Source organism: Lepus europaeus, unplaced genomic scaffold (assembly GCF_033115175.1).
Source record: "Lepus europaeus isolate LE1 unplaced genomic scaffold, mLepTim1.pri SCAFFOLD_29, whole genome shotgun sequence".
Lineage (NCBI taxonomy): Eukaryota > Metazoa > Chordata > Mammalia > Lagomorpha > Leporidae > Lepus > Lepus europaeus.
In genome coordinates, this window is record NW_026909167.1 from 8,738,213 (window position 1) to 8,760,781 (window position 22,569).

At 44.2% G+C, this 22,569-nt stretch overlaps 1 protein-coding gene across 4 annotated transcripts in view; it reads right to left on the reverse strand.

Moving 5' to 3' along the window:
* LOC133754841 (nucleoporin p58/p45-like) overlaps positions 1-10,285 on the reverse strand; it is a 37,090-nt gene extending 26,805 nt beyond the window's left edge. For 3 of the 4 annotated variants that reach the window (XR_009865306.1, XR_009865304.1, XM_062185225.1), the window contains exons 1-3: positions 10,149-10,285; positions 7,413-7,508; positions 5,552-5,610 (exon numbers count right to left, since the gene is read on the reverse strand). The gene's annotated coding sequence lies outside the window, so the exon portion shown is untranslated. Of the gene's footprint in view, positions 1-5,551; positions 5,611-7,412; positions 7,534-10,148 lie in introns of all 4 variants that reach the window. The other variant, XR_009865305.1, reaches the window with a different exon arrangement.
* Positions 10,286-22,569: the final 12,284 nt, after the last annotated feature.

The following is a 22,569-nucleotide window of genomic DNA, read 5'->3' on the forward strand; positions in this document are numbered from 1 at the left end:
AAAGATAAGAAGACAAAGAAAAAGATAGATTTTCCATCCATTGTTTCACTCCCCAAATTGCCTCCATGGCCAAGCTGCGTTGGTCTGAAGCCAGGAGCCAGGAGCTTCTCCCAGATCTCTCACAAGGGTGCAGGGGCTCCAGGACTTGGCCCATCCTCCATTGCTTCCCCAGGCACATTAACAGGGAGCTGGATCTGAAGTGGAACATCAGGGACTCAAACCAGCGCCCACAGGGGATGCTGGCATTGCAGGTGGCAGCTTTACCTGCTATGCCACAATGTCGACCCCTGAACTTCTTTTTGTCCAAAAAATATTATCTATTTATTTTATAGGCAGCATGCTAGACAGAGATCTTCCATCTACTGGCTCAAAAAACAAATGTCGGCCGGCGCCATGGCTCACTAGGCTAATCCTCTGCCTGCGGCACCAGCACCCTGGGTTCTAGTCCCGAGTGGGGTGCCGGTTCTGTCTCATTTGCTCCTCTTCTAGTTCAGCACTCTGCTGTAGCCCGGGAAGGCAGTGGAGGATGGCCCAAGTGCTTGGGCCCTGCACCTGCATGGGAGACCAGGAGGAAGTACCTGGCTCCTGGCTTGGGATTGGCGCAGTGCACCGGCCGAAGGGGGTGAACCAATGGAAGGAAGACCTTTCTCTCTAACTCTGCCTGTCAAAAAAAAAAAAAAAAATTCTGCAATGGCTGGAACTGGTCTAGGCTGAAGCCAGGGACCAGGAACTCTATCCAAGTCTCTCACACCTTTGGAAAAGCTCCAATTGCACGGAGCTGGAGCAGAACTGGAGCAACTGGTAACTGAACTGGCAGTATCAGTGTCCCTATTGGTGACTTCATCTGCTATGCCACAAAACTGGCCCCATCAATGAACTTCTTGGAAACTCCTAGTGTGAGCACTTCAAACAAAAATTTTTGCATTAAAATAACCTTATCTTTTATTTCAGCTCTCCAAAATCTGTTTGGAGTATCCTCATACATGCAATTGGAGCTTCAGGTAGAAAAAGAGAATGAGTAAATCACAAAATGTATGTGTAGTCATGTGAGCACTGGGTCACATCCTGGGAGGTCCACTTCCAATCCAGCTCCCTGCTAATCCACCTAGGAAAGCAGCAGAAGATGGCCCAAATATTTGCACCCCTCTCACCCATTTGGGAGACCTGGATGCAGTTCCAGACTCCCAGCTTTGGTCTGACCCAACCCCAGCCATTGTGGCTGTTTAAGGAGGGAATCAGGGGATAGAAACTCTTTCTTTCTTTCTTCCTCCCTCCCCCTTTTCTCTATAACTCTGCCTTTCAAATAGGTTTTTTTTGTTTGTTTGTTTTCAAATAAGTTTTTAAAAATAATAAACCTTTGGGGCCGGTGCTGTGGTGTAGCGGGTAACGCTGCTTCCTGTGGTGCCAGCATCCTATATGGGTGCTGGTTTGAGACTTGGCTGCTCCACTTCCAATCCAGTTCTCTGCTATGGCCTGGGAAAGCAGTAGAAGATGGCCCCAGTCCTTGAGGCTCTGCACCTACATGGGAGACCCAGAAGAAGCTCCTGGCTCCTGGCTTCAGATCGGCACAGCTCGGGCTGTTGTGTCCAATTGGGGAATGAACCAGTGGATGGAAGACCTCTCTCTCTCTCTCTCTGCCTTGCCCTCTATCACTGTGTAACTCTGACTTACAAATAAGTAAATAAATCTTTAAAAAATAAAAATAATAAACCCTCATAAATTTCCTAAAATACATGGCTGAAAACAAGCTGAGGAATAACTAAGTAATGAATTTACTGGAGATACATTCACTTTCTTTTGTCTTAGAAACATGTACAGGCCGGCGCCGTGGCTCAACAGGCTAATCCTCTGCCTTGCGGCGCCGGCACACCGGGTTCTAGTCCCGGTCGGGGCACCGATCCTGTCCCGGTTGCCCCTCTTCCAGGCCAGCTCTCTGCTGTGGCCAGGGAGTGCAGTGGAGGATAGCCCAAATGTTTGGGCTCTGCACCCCATGGGAGACCAGGATAAGCACCTGGCTCCTGCCATCGGAACAGCGCGGTGCGCCGGCCGCAGCGTGCTACCGCGGCGGCCATTAGAGGGTGAACCAACGGCAAAGGAAGACCTTTCTCTCTGTCTCTCTTTCTCTCACTGTCCACTCTGCCTGTCAAAAAAAAAAAAAATTAGAAACATGTACAAATCGCTGGAATCATATCTGGAAGAAAAGGTATGGAGGGAGTTCAAAGAGAAGTGACTGGGCTTGATTCTAGATTCTACCGTGAAAAGCAAGATCATGATAGAAACGACTTGAGAATAGTGGACACATCAGCTAAAAAAAACAAAATCAGATTCTCCACAGGGGAAGATTTCCTTCTACATAGAGAGGCAGGAAAATGCTCCCTGAAAGAGCATTCATAATTCTATCACTCAGTAGAGATTAAATACATTATCTAAAGGTTAATGAAAACATTTATTTGCTATTGATTTTTTATAAAAAATCAATACTACTGCAAAGAAATGCTATAATTTTGAGAATTATTATTTAAATAAATTGTAGTATAACAAAGAAACAATCAACATGGTGTGACTAAAATTCATGAAGGAAATACTGGGTAGAATTAGCAATTTTTCTACTGATACAAGTATTCCATAAAGGATTCCCTATTAGTGCTTCCCATAGAACTTCTATTGCTTTTATACATCTAATATTCCATAGAAAGTATGACTCTTACAATCAATGTGTGTTTTTCCAGGAGCCAGGAGCTTCTTTTGGTCTCCCACATGGGTGCAGGGGCCTAAGCACCTGGGCCATCCTCCACTGCTTTCCCAGGCACATCTGCAGGAAGCTGAATCAGACATGGAGCAGCTGGGACTCAAACTAGTGCTCATATGAGATGCCTGTGCCACAGTTGGCAGCTTTACCTACTTCACCACAGTGCTTGCACTACTACATTTTGCAATTGCTCTAAACAGCATACCTCTTTTATTTACACTTTTATGTATTTCTTCCCTTCAATGTTGGCTTTGTCATTTTACTTGCTTTAGCCCATGGAACATCAGGAAAGATGATACAAAGTTTTAATAATTAACTGCTTACTGGGATTTGCTTTACTGGACATAATTACCTTGTGAAAAAGCCTGGGAGTTGCCTGTTGGAGACACAGGATCCAGCTGAGATATAGTGCCAACCACCAGACACATGAGTGAAGCCATCTGCAAGGCACCAGCTCCAGTACAGGCCCCAAATGACTTAACCCTCATTTGTGTGCTCACTTCAGCAGCACATATACTAACGCTCATTTGTGATCCCAGGCAACACCCACAGAGGAAGTACCTACCTGAGCCCACCTTAAAATGTTGAATCAGGATTATAAATATAGTGGTTATACTTTAAATTTGCATTTTTTTTGTTGACTTGTTGAAAATAAAATGCTGTTATGTACTGGTGAGAAAAAAACTGATTTACATGCCAAATACAATGATTAAAACTTCATGATCACATGCAGATATATTAATGAGCATGAGCCACGCCAACCAGAGGGATGTCAGCAAGGTCACTGCCACATGATAGTCTGGAAATCATAGACTATGCTCCAGGGGCTGGTGCTGTGTAGCAGATAAAGCTGCCTCTGCAGTGCCAGCATCCTATATGAGCACTGGTTTGAGTCCTGGCTGCTCCAATTTCAATCTGAGTCTTTGCTATTGCCTGGGAAAGCAATAGAAGGTGGCCCAAGTCCTTGGGCCCCTGCCCCTACATGGGAGACCTGGGAGATGTTCCAGGCTCCTGGATTTGGATCAACACAGCTCTGGCTTGCGGCCATCTGGGGACTGAACTTGTGGATGAAAGACCTCTCTCTCTCTGCCTTTGCCTCTCTGTAACTCTGCCTTTCAAATAAATGTTAAGTTTTAAAATGACTATGCTTCAATTTTTTACATATATTTTGCATTGTATGTCATTTCACTTGTATTTATCAAACCATTAATAAAGGGATTGATTGCCATTTTAAACATTTGAAAAAAGTTTAATATTAAATGTCTATAGAATTTATGACTATCAACCATTGATAACGAATTAAGTGAGAAAAACTTGAATTAAAAACCTTTGGGGCTCACACAATCCATATACAGTATGGGGAGAAAGGATAAAGACATCCATGGTCAAGCCAAAGTCTCTTTAAACAGTTCTAGATTGACTGTGACTCCTAAAATCCATCTCAAAACTAAACATGAGTTTTGAACTAGCTGCGGCAAGACAGCACTGCTCAAAACTGAGAGGGCCTGATATCCACAAATCATGTGACACTGTTCCACTCACTTATCTCCTAAAAATCTGTTCCTTCTCTCTTATAGGCAGGTGGATTCTTACCACCTCTCTTGTCCTGCCAGGAAGAACTCTCAGGACAGAGGGGGCATCATCACATCTCTATACCAACTGTGGTTATAGACTAGGCTTCAGAGAGCTCCACTCTGGAAATAATGGAAGCATAATGAAGTACTGGGAATGAGTTTGGGGGCAATATAGATAGACTCTCAAATAGGACAAATTACCCCCTCCACTGCAGGCAACACCTTCAACACCCTTCCAATAAGTAATATTTCCTAGGGCCTTGCTTCTCATAGATCATACAAACTTTCCAAAGTCACCTGGTCTGTAGTAGCTTATGCATGAGCTAAGATATCATCACTCAGATCTCTGGGCAGTAGGATGCATGGTTGCCTCAGCCATACCATGCTAGGATTCTCCTTTAAAAGGGATTCATTTGTTCGCCTGTGAAGCACTAAGCTGGTGTGGACCAAAGGGTTATCCTTTAGGTGGATTTCCATTCATGAAATCATTCTTCCATACAGCAAACTACTTTTTTCTAAAGAAAATAGGATCATCCTTCAGCACTCTAATTTCCCTTAGAGATCCAGTATTCTTGGAAACTAGCATCTGTGTGACTATAAACCCATACATTGTTATGGGCAGGATACACAGGTACAGCATGGGGCAGGAAGTTTCACTTGCTGAGGAGACACAACAAACCCCACAAATACAACTACACTCTTGTGAACAGGCTGCACACACTTCACAATGATATCTCTGGGAAATCAGGGCTATGTCACTGGTACTGGGAATGCCTTCAGGTTACAGATGGATAAACCAACATCATATAGGTCAGTAACAGGATCCTCTAGGGGCTGAGCTGGAACTAGACTCACTCCAAACACCTCCTGGCTCATACAATCTGCAGGTGCTCCTTGTCCCACTGCCATCTTGGATTGACCACACCATTGTGGAACATGTGAAATCAGATTCTGCATGATGGAATAATACAGGCCTTCTAGCAAAGCACCTACCTCCAGCAGAGTAATCACTCGAAGCTCAGTCCATGGTGGGCTTCCTCACCCTCAGACCTTAGGTTTTAATGACTGCTCTCCCTCACAGGCCCAGAGCTGTGGCAAGCATCTCTCTATTAGGCCTCACCCACCTGAGAACCACGGATGCTTCTGTTCCTAAAAAGAGGAAAACACATGTTCCACTCCCCAGAGACCCCCGTGGTCTGTGGGCCGCATCTTTCCCTCTGGCACTTACCTTCAGGAACACAGAATACAGTCAGTGCCTTTGAATCAGCATCAGGACAGTTGCAGAGTCTAGAATTTCAGGGAAGGAGAGGACAGGAGTGAGCAACATGACCTGCACTGATATAGACCTGAAAAATCCCTTCCCATGGACCTCTGCTGGTGCTGTCATGGAAGGGAGAGACTTCATTTCCCCTAGGCCTCTGCACCCCTTCACAAAGAAACAAGAAAATGATGTGTCTATTTCCTGGGCACTCAGCCCTGCTACCTTGAGACCAGATGTGATGCATCAGAATTGGCCTCTATCTGCCAACCATGTAGAATACTGGTGACTAATTTATGGATTCACAAGCTTACATTTTAAAGGAATGTGTGAGGAATAGAGAAATTATACTGTGGACAGTGGTGATCACTGTCATAATTATTTTAATTTTTAGTTCAGACAATTGCACTGTATTTATAGAACACATATGTTTTTAATACAGATCTTCCATAAAGCATGGGAAAAATTGCAATGAGTATTTTACTTTAAGATATTTGAACAAGAAATTGATATTACTATGGCACTCATGTCTAACCTTTAAAAAGATGTTTGCTTTGCAGAGATGGTAAGAAATGTAGACAAGAAACCAAAAAAAGCTAAAAATGATGACCATGAGAAGACAAAGAATGAGAGAAAAGTGAACAGTTCTAGAAAAGAGATAGATATCACAAAGTGAGGGATCACACTGAGCTAAAAACTAAAGGTAAAATTCACAGGCTGCTTCAGGAGTACATTTACATAGCACTTAAATGTTGCATTTAAATCTTATCTCCGTATGAGATTGCTCACTCAGATTGTACCACCTTTTACATTTTTACTACTGGTGGTTTGCAGAACAATAAATCCTATGTTTTGTTGCAGTGTGTTCTATACCAGTGCTCACCATTCCTCCTTCAAATTGACTGTACATAGTTCTAGGAATTTTATAGCTTTTAAAATTTTACATCGCTATATATCCAAAGATTTGTTTTATTAATATGCAATAAAGGCTTAGAAATTAAAAAATAAATAAATAAAAAGATGCTTGCTCTACTCTATTAAAGTAATTTGTGAATCTTCCATGGATCATATTTGAGAGTTGGGAAAACTCTTCTATTGTATACACTGGAATAAGATATGAGGTCCTAAGGTGTGTGCCTCCCAAATTCATTGTACAAATACAAAAATTACAATGTCTGATAGCTACTTGCCTAGGAACTCCTGAAATCCATCTGTTTATCTGTGTCCCTTACACTTTTGAGAGCAGGACCTCAACTTTCCCTGACATTTGCTGCTTTGTGCCACCCACTAGACAAGGAGGTCAAACAGAATTTCATGGATCTCCCACTACTTAAGAAGCTCCTCTCCAAATAGAGATGGGCATGGCTCCTGTGGTCAGGGCTGATATGTTCTTGAGTGGGAGTGTGATGTGCTAACTCTTGGTTAACAACCTACCCATGGTTTCCTCTATACCTAAGATATCATTTGCACTGCTCAAATTCCTGTGGCTTCTCTGATTCTGCCCTTGCTCCACAGTGACTTTATTTCCACAAATTAAGGAATGAGTCTCAAACATTTAAGCCTAGGCCCCTGCATCTCAGACCAGAGAAGCAACTGTGCCATGAATATATAGATCTCAGTTATACTCCTTGAAACAGAAAATGAACTTGCAGGTATCAAAGAGCTAGTCTGTACCAAAGAGCATTTGGTCCTTATGTCCTTTCCTAGGAATGGTTCCTCCTATTTAGGTGGTCATACACCTCTGCCACCAGGAGCTTGCTCATACTAGGATTGGAGGTGTGGATTCTGGGAGACTTCCTGAGAAGAGAGAAAGTAGGAAGACCACACTCACTGAGAGTTTGCTGTCCGAGGCACTCATTTTCTCTGTGTCCAAGCTGTATACTCCATGCATTGGCTGGACTTCACAATTTGGAGGATTTATCTTTTCCTGTATGCAGAAGAATGAATAGTCCCTGTTATGAAGATACAGGGACTGACAATCAGGGAGCAGGATTGACAAATGCAGAATCCAACAAAGATTAAGAACTATGGACAACCTTTTCTGATTACTGCTACTAAAAATATTTAGTCATGTTCATGTGCAATCTGGCCATATTTGGTTTATATTTATTTATTTTACAAATATATTCTTTAAACAGATATTTACATAAAATTAATATCACCTTTCTTCACAACCCCTGTCCTCCTATCACTTTTCTCTTGTATTTATATCCACATGTCTCTAGAAATATGCAATGAAGGGAAGACAGATTTCATGTGGATTTGAGATTGGAATACTGCAATATTAAATATTGCATAAAACTCTGAAATAACCCAATACATACTTTTAAAAATATCAGAAATCATATAACTTTCTTATGTAGTATAATTGAGTCATCACTATAGCTCACTTATCATGGGATTCATGAACTAAAAATATACATACAATTCATTCCTTTCCAGTTCTTGGTAGCCATCTCTGCTACCAATTTAGAACATTTTAGCACCTCTAAAAGAAAATAGGAGGTGGGGGCAGTTGGCCTAGTGCTCAACATGCTGCTGGGGACACCCAGATCACATAGTGCCAGGGTTTGTGTGCCATTCCCACTGCTGGTTGAATTCAAGCTTCCTGCTAGTGGAAACCCTGGGGACACATCCAGCATGCAATGGCTCAAGTGATTGGGAACCTTAAGCCATTTTGAGACCTGGATTTAGTTCCCAGCTCTCAACTTTTTAAAAGTTGTTTTAAAAATAATCAATTTGTTAAAAAGAGAGAGAGGGAGAGAAAGACAGAGAGAGGAAGAGAGATTGTTCACCCAGTAGTTCACTCACCAAATGCCTACTACATCTAAGACTGGGCCAGGCTGAAGCCAGAAACCTAAGATCTCAATCTGTGTTTTCATGCAGGTTGCAGGAACCCATGTACTTACTAAACATCGCCTACTATGATCACCTACTGCCTCCCATGGTGTGCACCAGCAAGAATATGGAATTGAAAGAGCAAGGTTCAAACTCAGCTACTCTGATATGGAATGTAGACATCCCAAACAATTTAACTATTACACCAATCACCCATCTCAGCATAAAAAATTTATATTAGAGTATCAAGTAGATGTTACCTCTTTTGCTCTCATGGAAAACATTTACAAACAGAAAACAAACCTTTGAACTATTGATTTTCCATGGGAGAAAATGGTTTATAATGCGGTAAGTTTCAGGGTAGAAGTTGGCATCTGGCTACTTGGGGAGATCTCTGCATATTTATGGGTTTGTTACCAGACTCAGTGCTCTGGATTGGAAATGATTTGTCCCCTCTGAAACTCATGAGGAAATTTAACCCCAATTGTGAGATATTAAAAAGTGGGTCCAAGGGCCAGCGCTGTGGCCTAGCAGGTAAAGCCGCCACCTGTGGTGCCAGCATCCCACATGGGCACCAATTCAGCTCTCTGTTATGGCCTTGTAAAGCAGTAGAGGATGGCCCAAGTCTTTGGGCCTCTGCACCGGAGTGAGAGACCCAGAAGAAGCTCCTGGCTCCTGGCTTCAGATCAGTCCAGCGGGTTGTGGCCACATGAGTGAATCAGCGAATAGAAGACACCTCTCTCTCGTTCTTGTTCTCTCTCTCTTTCTCTCTCTCTGCCTCTCCTTCTGTGCCTAACTCAGACCTTCAAATAAAAAAATGAATCTTGGCCGGCGCCATGGCTTAACAGGCTAGTCCTCTGCCTTGCGGCGCCGGTGCGCCGGGTTCTGGTTCCGGTTGGGGTGCCGGATTCTGTCCCGGTTGCCCCTCTTCCAGGCCGGCTCTCTGCTGTGCCCCGGGAAGGCAGTGGAGGATGGCCCAGGTCCTTGGGCTCTGCACCCGCATGGGAAACCAGGGGCTGGCGCCTGGCTCCTGGCTTTGGATCAGCGCGATGTGCCGGCTGCGGCGGCCATTGGAGGGTGAACCAACGGCAAAAGGAAGACCTTTCTCTCTGTCTCTCACTATCCACTCTGCCTGTCAAAAAAAAAAAAAAAAAAGGAATCTTAAAGGGGAGTGGGGGGAGGTCCAGGTCAGACTTTGTAAGAGGTGATTAGGATAAATCCACTTATGTGATTAATGGGTTAATGGCTGATCTCTGGGGGTCTGCCATGAAATCCACTTTAATTGGCCTCTCTCTCCCTCCCTGTATTTGTCTCCGAGCCACCTCAGGCCTCTGCCAGACGCTGCTCAACCTCGGACCAAAACCTTGAGCCAAACAAACCGTTTCTACCGCCCACCGGCGTGGGACGCTGTGCTCAGGTAACAGGAAAAGGACGCAGTGCCCCAGAAAGAGCTACTCCGAGAGAACCCGGCGGTGTACCTGAGACTCCACTCCCCATGTAGTTAGAAAAGTCAGGGGAATCAGGGCACCCTGGGCAGAAAGAGGGGCAGGAGGACCCGCAGACCACAGCTCCTCCCCTCAGTGCAGTCCACGGTCTCCTGAGGGCCGTCCCGCCCTAACTGCACAAACAGGGCAGACCTGGGGCTGCGGTCCCTGGGCTGAGCCCGCACGGGCAGAAGCCCGGGTCCTGGCCACCAGCGCAGCTCCCACCCGGTGGGCCCCACACTCACCATTTCCTCGCTTCCAAGGCATTCTGGGGTCCTTGGGCGGCTCCTGAGGTGAAGAAGTTCACACAGCGCAGCCACTGAGGCACCCGAGCCCGCTCAGCAGCAGCACAGGGGACCCCTCCCAGCGCTGCCACAAAGCAAGGTCCCGCCGGGTTCCACAGGGTTGCCCTGACGTGCCTGATTGGACAGTTGCCGCAGCCGGCCGCGCGACATCACAGAAGGTGCAGCCAATCAGAATCCGCTAGGCTGGGGTGGTTCCTTGGGGCGGTGCCTGGTAACAGGGGCGGTGGGGCTCAGACTGGAGTCGCCGTCTTCTCCTGCCCGGGTGCTCTGGCAGCAGGGGGTGCTGTCCCTGCTCTGGTGACCTTGGCTTCTGGGCGCCCTCAGCTGTCTGTGGTCCTGCTGGATCCTGTGAGCCCAAGCTTGCTTCCTGAGAGCTGCAGTTCACAAGATGCTTGCTGAACGCTGCCTTTCCGGCAGTCTTGGCTTCTTGTTATTAGCTCACGTGAGGGTTCGTAAAGCTGTTTATCTGAATGTACTTAAAGACATCACATGGACTATTTTATCTTTGATTTCTCTTACAGGGATTTGTTTGTTAGTCTCTGTTTTGTCCTTCAAATCGTTTTCTGTTTATTTTCTGCTGGTCAATAGCAAACCAGTTGAGGGCCTATATTGACTTTCTACCCAGTAATCTTGTTTAATTTTGTTAATATTTTCTGTTATATATGAATTATGTTGGATTATCTGTTGATAGTGACATCACCCACATATATTGACAGTTTTGTTGCTTTAAAGTTGGTCCTTTCACCCAATATTTCCTTTTTATTAATTTATCTGACCAGAACTCATGTACAATGTTGAAGAGAAATAATGAGAACAGACAACTTTGTCTGGGTCTGCTTCCAGAGAAAAAGATTTAAATGTTCTGTGTCAATTATGCTGTTTTTAATAGGCTCACTATAGTAGGTAATCTTAGTTGGAATAATGAAGTTGCTATGATGTACTATTCTAACAGCTTCTTATTTAAGGTTAGATACTAAATTTGATTAAGTCTTCTAATCTAAGGGATTATGTAACTTTTTCTTGTATTTTTACTTACACGGATAATCGACACTCATTTTTAATTGTCAGCCACCTTTGTATCTTTTAGTATATCCGGCTTGTTATTAGTATATGACTTTATATATTGTTTAACACAGTAATTTTTCTTAGAGTATTTGTATTGCTTTTTATTCAAGAGATGTTCCTTAAATTCCTTTTTATTTCATGTCCTTATTTGATTATGCCATCAATAGAATATTGGATGTACAAGGGACGTCTTTACTGCATTATATGATGATACTACTATAGGCTTCGTAAGAGCAGGACAAGGTAATCTTTATTTTCCCAAAGAAACTGTTTATCTAATGAGTACAAATTTCATAAGTACAACCTTAGGAATATAGTAATTCTTCTGATCATGCTCACCCTTCACCCCAACTCCCACCCACATCCTCCTCCCTCTCCCATTCTCACCCATTCTCCATTAAAAAAAAAAAAAGAAGTCTTTCTATACAGTCAAGAAAAGTGCTGTTCAAGTCATTGCTTCTTAAAGTGGCAATTTCACTTCTACAGATTTCCTTTCAATTTATTTATTAGTTATCGCAGTATATTTCCCTTTCGGAATGGCTTATTTCACTAAGTATGATGATTTCCAGATTCATCCATTTTGTTGCAAATGACAAGATTTCATTTTTTAACCACTGTGTAGCATTCCATAGAGTATATATCCCATAATTTTTTTATCCACTTTTCAGTTGACACACATTTGGTTTGATTCCATGTCTTAGCTATTGTGAACTGAGCTTCAGTAAACATGGGGGTGGGGTGCAGATAACTCTTTTATTTGCTGATTTCATTTCCCTTAGGTAAATTCCCAGGAGTGGGATGGTTGGGTCATATGGTAGGTCTATATTCAGATTTCTGAGGTATCTCCAAACTGATTTCAATACTGGTTTTACCAGTTTACATTCCCACCAACAGTGGATTAGGGTACATTTTTTCATACATCCTGACCAGCATTTTTGGTTTGTTGGTTTCTGTATGAAAGCCATTCTAAATGGGTTGAAATGAAACCTCTTTGTGGTTTTGATTTGCATTTCCTTGATGGCTAGTGATCCTGAACCATTTTTCATGAGTCTTTTGACCATTTTGGATTTTCTCTTTTGAAGTAGGTGTTCCCGCAGGGGGCTGGCGCCATGGTGCGGGGCCTTCGCGTGTCCCTCTGCAGGCTGGCTGAGGCCCGCAGCAGATGCAGGGTCCTCCTGCCAAGTGGAAGCGTCCGCGGACTCCTGCGCTGGGCAGGCAGAGCACAGCAAGGCTTGGAGCTGGTGTGGAGGAGGCTCGAGTGTCCGCAGCTCGAGCTCGGAGAGCCTCCTGGGCCTTTTGTGTCCATGGGCAAGCTTGGCGGGCTGGCTCCCGACGGTCTTACCGGGTTCTGGGGCGCCTCTGTCGGTTCGCTCCTCCTCCTCCTCATCGTCAAGAGCAGCCCACAGCAGCTTTCAGGAGTGGCTTGGTTTCGAGCCTTGCTGAGCCAGCCCAGGGCATGGCTGCGCGCAAACCAGCTTCTTCCACTGGGCTGCCAGGTCCCTGGCCACGCTGCCCACGATCTCGTGTCTTCGCAAGCCCTTCACGGTGTTCCGCTCGCAGGTCTGTGCCAGAATGTCTGAGGTCATGGGCAGGGCCGAGAGTCTCCTCAGATACTTGTGGAGTTTCTGGGGGTTGGTGCTGGTGGCCAGGCATGCGTGCAGCCGCCTGACCTCTTGCAGTGGCCATTCTGCCTCCATGGCTGAGGGTGTCCCGGCTCGGGGACTGGCTCGGGGCAGCGGCTGGCTGGATGCGGGGCACCGGGGCCTTGCTGACTGCCGCTGGGCTGGTCTGTTCCTGGGCCCTCAGTTTGCAGGGCTGGGGGTTGCAGGCAGTGTGCTGTGCCTGGAGGCTCAAGCGCTCTGGCTGCAGACCCTGGCCTTACATAGCCCTAGATTCCACCCCCTGCAGGCACCAGTGAGCCACGCCCTGATTGACACCCTGTGCTGCCCCGCCCACTGCCCAAGGCCTTCACTGCTCCTGATTTGTTGGTTTGGCAGTACAGACCACCTTTAAGATTGAGTCTGCGCAAGGTCCCGCTCCACCAGTTCTGTGTTTCCCCCTTGGAGAGGAGAGGTGTGGCAACAGGCTCTGGGTGGTCGGGGAAATGTGCATGAAGTCCCCTAAGAGTTAGAGGTGATGGGAACCTGTACCAAAACTGAACAGCCCAGGCTCCTGTAGAGTCTCACCCTTGGATAGAAGCCAAGGAATTGGGGCCTCAGTGGAGGGGCATGTGTGCTGTCCACCAGATCAGTGCCTGAGGGCAGAAGTCGACCCTGTGTCTGGGTGTCCATCACCCCAATGTGGAGAAAGTGGGGCACAGATTCATTCTTCTTGAGGGAAAGGATTGGCCCTTCCTTCTCTCTGATGAACTGAGTGCTAGACCTAGAGCCTGATCAAGACCAAATCAGTCCCCTGCTCCTGTTTGAAAGGGAGTTTAGCCCTCTGCTTTCCACAGTGATGATGCAGCTCCTCTGCATCCTCTTCATTGTGGAGTTTTTTTGCAACTGGTTCGTAGTGTATGTAAGCGTGAGCTTTGGTAACATACAGACAAAGATTACAGTTCCTTAAGCTTTTTCAGTGTTTTAATCACAGACAGTGAAAGTGTGCTGTGTTTATTGGGCTGTACAGCCTGCTCTGAAACCTGAAATATCTATAGCTAATTCTATTTCTTATTTAAAACAAATGCCCCTTTGCATCTAGCACTTGTCCCTATGTTCCTGAGCATGGTTGATGAATTTTGACCCCATTTTATTTTATTTTATTTTATTTGGCCAGGCAGAGTGGACAGTGAGAGAGAGAGAGACAGAGAGAAAGGTCTTCCTTTTCCATTGGTTCACACCCCCATTGGCCAGGAGCCAGGTGCTTCTCCTGGTCTCCCATAGGGGTGCAGAGGGCAAATTACATTTGGACAAAATGTATCAGACAAACATAATCACAAATTAAGTAAGTGCATATTCCATATTGGAAGTAGAGCAGCTGGGACTTGAACCGGGACTCACATGGGATACTGGTATTACAGCTTAACCCACTGCAGCACAATGCCACCTCCAACTTGATTCTTCATATTCATAATTTAGGATTTTTTAACTCTCACTGAATAAAAGTCTCTCACAGAGCACAGGTAGGGATGTGCCCCGTGGTAATGCAATGACCCTTAAACACTTTTAATGCTCTCTTTCCTGTTATCAATTCAGTCCTTGAGGATGAACTGGAATTCTAAAAGTAGTCAAATCTGTTAAGAAATTTGTGTTGGGAAATTGGAAGAAGGATACTGTTATATGTATATATATATTTTTGACAGGCAGAGTGGATAGTGAGAGAGAGAGACAGAGAGAAAGGTCTTCCTTTTTGCCGTTGGTTCACCCTCCAATGGCCGCTGCGACTGGCACATCTCGCTGATCCAAAGCCAGGAGCCAGGTGCTTCTCCTGGTTTCCCATGCAGGTGCAGGGCCCAAGGACTTGGGCCATCCTCCACTGCCTTCCCGGGCCATAGCAGAGAGCTGGCCTGGAAGAGGGGCAACCGGGATAGAATCCGGTGCCCCAACCAGGACTAGAACCCGGTGTGCCGGTGCCGCAAGGCAGAGGATTAGCCTGTTAAGCCACAGCGCCGGCCATTTTTTTTTTTAACCACAGTTTGGTGTTCCCCAGATATCCTTGTGTTATGGGTTTATTAATGGATTAAGAATGAACTTACGCTGGCACCGTGGCTCAATAGGCTAATCCTCCACCCTGTGGCACTGGCACACTGGGTTCTAGTCCTGGTCAGGGTGCCGGATTCTGTCCCAGTTGCCCCCCTTCCAGGCCAGCTCTCTGCTATGGCCCGAGAGTGCAGTGGAGGATGGCCCAAGTGCTTGGGCCCTGCACCCCATGGGAGACCAGGATAAGTACCTAGCTCCTGCCTTCGGATCAACACAGTGCACTGGCCACAGCACGCTAGCTGCAGCGTGCTGGCCACAGTGGCCATTGGAGGGTGAACCAACGGCAAAGGAAGACCTTTCTCTCTGTCTCTCTCTCACTATCCACTCTGCCTGTCAAAAATTAAATAAAAAAAAACCTTGATCCAGGTGTGCTATTTGAAGGTGGGGCTCCTGGGAAGTGATTGGATTTGACTACATTGTGAGGGTGGAGCACATGATGGGATCACAGTGCTTTTTTATAAGGTGGAAGGGCGTGCTCCTTGCCTCTCTGTCTTGCTTCCTCACCATGTGATCCTTCCTCTGCACACATCCTGTCCCCCCATCAGAAGACTGTGAAACTTCAAATCTGGAATCAAAAAATCCCTTATTATTTAATAAACAGTAACAATTTGATCAATACACCTTTAAGTAACAGGACTGCAGCTGGTGTTGTGGGGCACTAAGTTAAGCCACAGCCTAAAATGCAGGTATCCTATATTGAAACTGATTTGAGACCTGTCTGCTCAGCTTCCAAGCCAGCTTTCTGCTAATGAGCCTGGGAAGTCAGCAGAGGGTGGGTCCCTGCCACTCGTGTGGAAGACCTAGATGGAATTCCTGGTTCCTGGTTTTGATCTGGCCCAGTCCTGTCCATTGTGGCCACTTGGGGAATGAACCAGCAGCTAGAAGATACCTCCACCCCCCATCTACCTTTCAAATAAATAAAATAAATGTTAAAAAAAAAGACTGGGGCTGGTGCTGTGGTGTAGTGGGTAAAGCCACTGCCTGCAATGCCAGCATCACATATGGGTGCCAGTTCAAGTCCCAGCTGCTCCACTTCCAATCCAGCTCTCTACTATGGCCTAGGAAAGCAGTAGAAGATGGTCCAAGTCCTTGTGTCCCTGAACCCATGTGGGAGACCTGGAAGAAGCTCCTGGCTCCTGGTTCAGATCAGCACAGCTCTGGCCATTGCAGCCATCTGGGGAGTGAACCAGCAAATGAAAGACCTCGTTCTCTCTCTCTGCCTCTGCCTCTCTCTGCCTTTCAAATAAATAAATAAATAAATAAATAAATAAATAAATAAATCTTACCAGGAAGGCAGTGGAGGATGGCCCAAGTGCTTGGGCTCTACACCCCCATGGGAAACAAGGAGGAAGTACCTGGCTCCTGGCTTTAGATTGGCCATAGCAGCAATTTGGGGGGTGAACCGATGGAAGGAAAACCTTTCTCTCTGTCTCTGTCTCTGTCTCTCTTTCTCTCTCTTTCTCTGTCTAGCTCTGCTTGTTAAAAAAATAGAAAGAAAGAAAGAAAGAAAGAAAGAAAGAAAGAAAGAAAGAAAAAAAAATCCAGGTTTTCAACCCACTCCACATTAAATCTTTGGGGGGAGATCTAAAGAGGGTGATCAAAATGTTTTCCTTTTTCTTTTGCCTTTATGCATTGTCCCAATTATTTACACAGGCAACATATTATTTTTGTAAATGTAGGCTAGGGGAAGACTGTGTTCATTAATCTACATTGCAAACACTTTTAAAATAGACCTTTGAGAAGTGTTTTCAGCAATAGAATAAGAACACTACCAGGCCAGCGCCACAGCTCACTAGGCTAATCTCCTGCCTGCAGTGCTGCCACACCGGGTTCTAGTCCCAGTTGGGGCACCAGTTCTGTCCTGATTGCTTCTCTTCCAGTCCAGCTCTCTGCTGTGGCCTGGGAAGGCAGTGGAGGATGGCCCAAATGCTTGGGCCCTGCACCCACATGGGAGACCAGGAGGTAGCACCTGGCTCCTGGCTTCAGATTGGCACAGAGCACTAACCATAGCAGCCATTTGGGGGGTGAACCAATGGAAGGAAGACCTTTCTCTCTCTCTCTCTCTCTCTCTCTCTCTCTCTGTGTCTCTCTCTCTCTCATTGTCAACCTCTGGCTGTCAAAAAAAAAAAAAAAAGAACATTACCTGCCTGGGGACTACTTTGAAGGGATAAACATCCACTTAAATATAGAGTAAGCCTTCCGTTTCCATAGATTCTGCATCTGCAGAAGATCCTGTATCTTCAAATAAAAATATGCAGAAAAAAACCTTCATCTAGACTGTGTGTATAGATTTTTCCCTTCATTGTTCCATAAACAAACCAGAACAGCTCTGTACAGTAGCATTTACACTGCATTAGGTATTATGATAATCTAGAGATGGTTTAGAGTGAACAGGAAGATTGTGTAGGTTATATGCAGGTACTACACCATTTAGTATATACGGGACTTGGCATCTGTGAATTTTGGTATCTGAGGGGTCACCAAGAATGCTAAGGAAGGAGTCTATTAGACTTGACATATTTGTTTAAGAGTCAGTCATTGCTTTTAAAAATTAGACTTTAGAGAACTTTTATGCTTATAGCCAAATTGAGCAGGAGAATACAGACTCCATGTGCACCTCTGCCTGATGCAGGTGCACTTTCTCCCACTGTCAACATCCTGGACTAGAATGGCACATAGGTTAAATCAATGAAGCTACACTGACACAGCATTATCACTCTAAGTCCAATTTACAAAAGGGTTACTCTTGGTGCTGTATACTTGGTGAAATTGCATAATGGCATGTGTATTTGTCATTACAGTATGATGTAGAATACTTTCACTGCCCAAAAATCTAGCAGTCTGCTTTTTATCCCTCCCTCACTCCATCTCAGCCCCAGGCAACCCTTGCTTCTTTGCTTGTCTCCATAGTTTTGCCTTTTGCAGATAGTCATAGAGTTGGAATCCTACTGTAGGTAGCCTTTTCTGATTGGCTGCTGTCACTTGATAAAATGTACCAAACTTTAAGTTTCTATAATGGAAAATGCTATTAATACAAATGTTTGAGAATTAAAAAGTCTAATGATTTTGTGTTACTAGACATGATAGTTATCTTAATGAGAAAGCCCCAGAGGCCTAAAGGGTTAAATACTTGTAAAATCCTACAGATGCTTTCAAAAATACTGTGAAGTAAGCAAGTGCCTCTTGTTGGTTGATGAGTTCATAATTTTAAACATGGCGACTTAAAGTCTTTTGTCATCCACAGTTATATATGATTTGCTACTCATAAAACTAAAGCGTTGTTGGTTCTGTGTTTAGCTGTCCTCCTATAGGTTCCTATGGACTTTTTCCAGCCACTTCTATTGTATTCAGTACTTTGGGATGGCTCTGTAAACAGATGAAGCCAATAATGTATTAACAGTACCAACTGAGAGAAAGTATGGTTAACTGAGGTTACTAAAAACAAAAAGCAATTCAAATCAATTGGCAATCTACAAAAAGAGTTAAAGATTTTAAAAGCTATTATTAAAATTGCTATATTGGTCTATTATGCTATGTTATATGTGTGTACATATTGTATGTCCACATGGGGAAATTTTATTAAAAGTTTTGTTTTAAATGGCTTATAGATAAGATTGTCCATAAATTTAAGCTGCTAAAATCAATCAAAGATACATTTTAATTTGTGTGACCTGAATCTGTGTATCATATGTTTTAAACTTGTTGGTAGAAAGAAACTAAAAACATTTTATATGGTTGTGCTTAAGTTTACTGGTTAAACAAACTACACCATGTTAGATATTTAAGAGGTGTTTTCAAATACATGATTCTTAAAATTTATAGAAGGCATTGGACCTTCTGGTAAATGTTTTCTTAAGTTGTTATCTAATGGTTGAAACTGTTTGCTAAGTATTCATGTAATATTGCTATTCTCAGCAAGCAATCTAGGACTTGCTCCCTCATTTCTCTATTCTAAGCCCAACTTGTTCTTTCATTTCTCTATTCTCTTCAAGGTAGGAAACTAATTCTATTATGAAGGAATCTGTAGGACGCACAATTTAACCTTTAGACCTTATAAAAGAGATGGCTAACACTTTTCTGTAATAGCATAGCCAAAATAAGAACTTAAATAATAATCTCATAGCTAGATTCACTTCGCCATCAGCGAAGTAAGCAGTAAGTAGAAAAAACCTCCCTTTCAGACCAAAGGGAAAGAAAGTTTTAAAGTGAGAATATAATTTTCCTCATGGGCATTGTCTACCTTAGAAAAATTACTACAGAGCATGCCTGTGACTATAGACTTGTAGTTCAGGCCACCAAAGATTAGAGATGGGATACGGCACTCCCTTGACTTGCATCCTCTGGTCTGCTTGAACACAAACCAGGAGGAAAAGAAAGCTAGGCATCAGAAGCAATGGGTGGCAGGCCTATTAATGGCTGATCCGTACAGTGATCTGCCCTCAAGGAGACCCAACAGGCCAGTCCACTGCAGTGACTTTCAGTGTGGTAAGCCTGGGCTTCAGCAGAAGTCAGCTTGTGAAGAGCCCTGGCAGCTCTGCCAAGAGTTGGATCACTGGAAATGGACCTGCACTGGAGTCGAAGGATGCCCAGGTCAGAGCCACAGATCTTATTGGCTCTAAGCTGAAAAGCCCTTCACTCAGCCCAACTTCCAAAGTGACCACTGCAGCTGAGGGGATGGTCAAGTAGGGTCAGCAACATTGCAGGCAGAACTGTAAATTTCTTGTTAGAGATGCCCCCTGCCTTTACCTGGCCAGCTCTCCTCCCAGGCCAGCCAAGTAATGAAAGTCAACAGAGTGCCTTCCCCTAGGAGGTTCACACCTCCCTTAGGATATGCCCCATGTGAAGAGATAGATAGGTCTGGGCCTCTTAACTTACAAGGCCTAAAGCCCACCAGATTATTATCAAGCCCCTTCTATCAGGTTCTACTTCCTCTCAATCAGAAAACTTAATTGTAGTTTAGACAGCACCTTTCTTAGCTCCTCTAATAATGACTCTGTCCTTTGTTCTAGAGCCTGTCTAGTGCACTTGGGCCTCATTCCTTTGTAATCATAACCTCTACTCTACCACCAATGGCTCTACTCCCAACCTGTGTGTACTGATGGTCCTCTTCCCCACTTAATTCTGTATAATTGTTCAAACCTGGTAAATGCCACTCTTAGGATCATTGGTTACTATCCTCACTCTGTCTTTTATGACCTTGTCTAAATATGATCAGAGTCAGCAAACTTGGAAGGCTTCCATAGCCTTGGCAACTCATGACGACAGCCTAGGGTGGTTACTGGCGCCATAAACTAGAGTGTCAATTTGTTGGGTCAACAACAGGAGTCACTGTGCACTTGCTCCTCATGTGGGATCTCTGTCCTTAATGTGCTGTACATTTTGATTTAATGCTATAACTAGTACTCAAACAGTGTATTTCACTTTGTGTTTCTATGTGGGTGCAAACTGTTGCAATCTTTATACTAAATTGATCTTCTGTATATAAAGAGAATTGAAAATGAATCTTGATGTGAATGGAAGGGGAGAGGGAGCGGGAGAGGGGAGGTTTGCGGGTGGGAGGGAAGTTATGGGAGGGGGAAGCCATTGTAATCCATTAGCTGTACACTGGAAATTTATATTCATTAAATAAAAGTTTAAAAAAATGTGCCTAAATTTCCTTCATGCTTTTTTATGTCCTATTAGCTGGGTTCTTTTAGTGCTGAGTTATTCCATGGTCAGAATCAGATACCACATTTACTTGTCCATTACCCTACTGAAAGATATATTGTTTCTTCCAAGCTTTGGAAATTACTAATAAAATGCATAGTGCTGGTTTTTGTGGACATAAATTCATTTGGGTAAATACCAAGGAATGTGATGGCTGCATCAAAAATATATTTAATATATTTTTAGAATATATTTAGTGTTGCAAGAAACTTCCAAACCACTTTTCCAAAATGGTGTACTGGCTTGCATTCCCACCAGCAGTGAATGAGCGTTTATCTTGCTCGACATCTTAGCCACAATTTAATTTGATCGTGTTTTGGATTTTCACTATCCCAATTTGTTTTTTTTTTTGTTTTTTTGTTTTTGTTTTTTGATAGGCAGAGTGGACAGTAGAGGGAGACAGAGAGAAAGGTCTTCCTTTTTGCCATTGGTTCACCCTCCAATGGCCGCCATGGTATGTGTGCTGTGGCCAGTGCACCACGCTGTTCCGATGGCAGGAGCCAGGTGCTTATCCTGGTCTCTCATGGGGTGCAGGGCCCAAGAACTTGGGCCATCCTCCACTGCACTCCCTGGCCACAGCAGAGAGCTGGCCTGGAAGAGGGACAACCGGGACAGGATCGGTGCCCCGACCGGGACTAGAACCCGGTGTGCTGGCGCCGCAAGGCAGAGGATTAGCCTGTTAAGCCACGGCACCGGCCCACTATTCCAATTTGTATGTAGTGGTATTTGCTGTTTTTATTTGCCATTCCTTAATTTCATTTGCTTATTTTTGATTTGTATATCATCTTTTGTGAAGTGTGAGTTGATGTTATTTGCCTTTTAAACTTGTTTTTTTAAATTGTCAAATTTTAAGAGCTCTGCATATTTTGAATAGCAGACTTTTATTAGATTTGACTTCTGCAAATTTTTTCCTAGTCTGAGTCACTACTGTTTGTGTGATCTGTGCTATAAATTCAAGGGTTGTAATATTCCTTCCATCTGTCTTTTCTTTTGTACTTTTGAGAACCCTGACTTTTATTTATTTTAGACTGAATTCAGAGCAGCAACTGCCTTTTTTGTTTTAAAATATATATTTATTTATTTGAAAGGCAGAGTTACAGAGGCAAAGAGTAAGAAAGAACGAGAGATAGAGGGAGGGAGAGAGAGAGAGAGAGAGGTCTTCCATCCCTTCTTTCACTACTCAAATGGCCACAATGGCTGGAGCTGAGATGATCCAAAGCCAGGAGCCAGGAGCTTCACCAGGATCTCCCACTTGGGTGGTAGGGCCCAAACACTTGGACCATCTTCTGCTGCTTTTCCCATACCATTAGCAGGAAGCTGAATGGGAAGAAGAGCAGCCAAGACTCCAACCAGTGCCCATATGAGATGCCATCATCACAGGCAATGACTTTACTGCCCATGCCAGAACATCAGCTCCTCTAATTTTGTCTCTTAACACAAGAAAAAACACATCTGAAGCAAAGGATCAGGGACAGGAATGGTGATATTATACCCATTTAAATTACCAAATTTAAAATAGAATAAAGACATTCTTTGGCATGTAAATTCTTAGTAACACTTATTTCTCATGAATCTTTACTCAAGAGAACATTTGCTATTAAAACAAGGGAGTTCCCAGGGGATCTGATGCAGAAAGGTGTCCACATATCTGACAGGTGTTAGTCAAGCTGTCTGTCATGGAGTAGAAGGGTGGCAGCTCCAGGAAGGCCACCCCTGTGCACAAAGATGTCATGAGCAACTTCTCTGATGTGCTTCATGGTATGGAAAGCGGTTTGACATGTATCAGTGTTATAACTAGCAATAGTAATCTGATAAAAAGGAACTAAGTATTCAATCCAAGAAAAATAAGATTGTGCAGAGTAGAAAAATGACCACTGGAGTTTTTGTTTCTG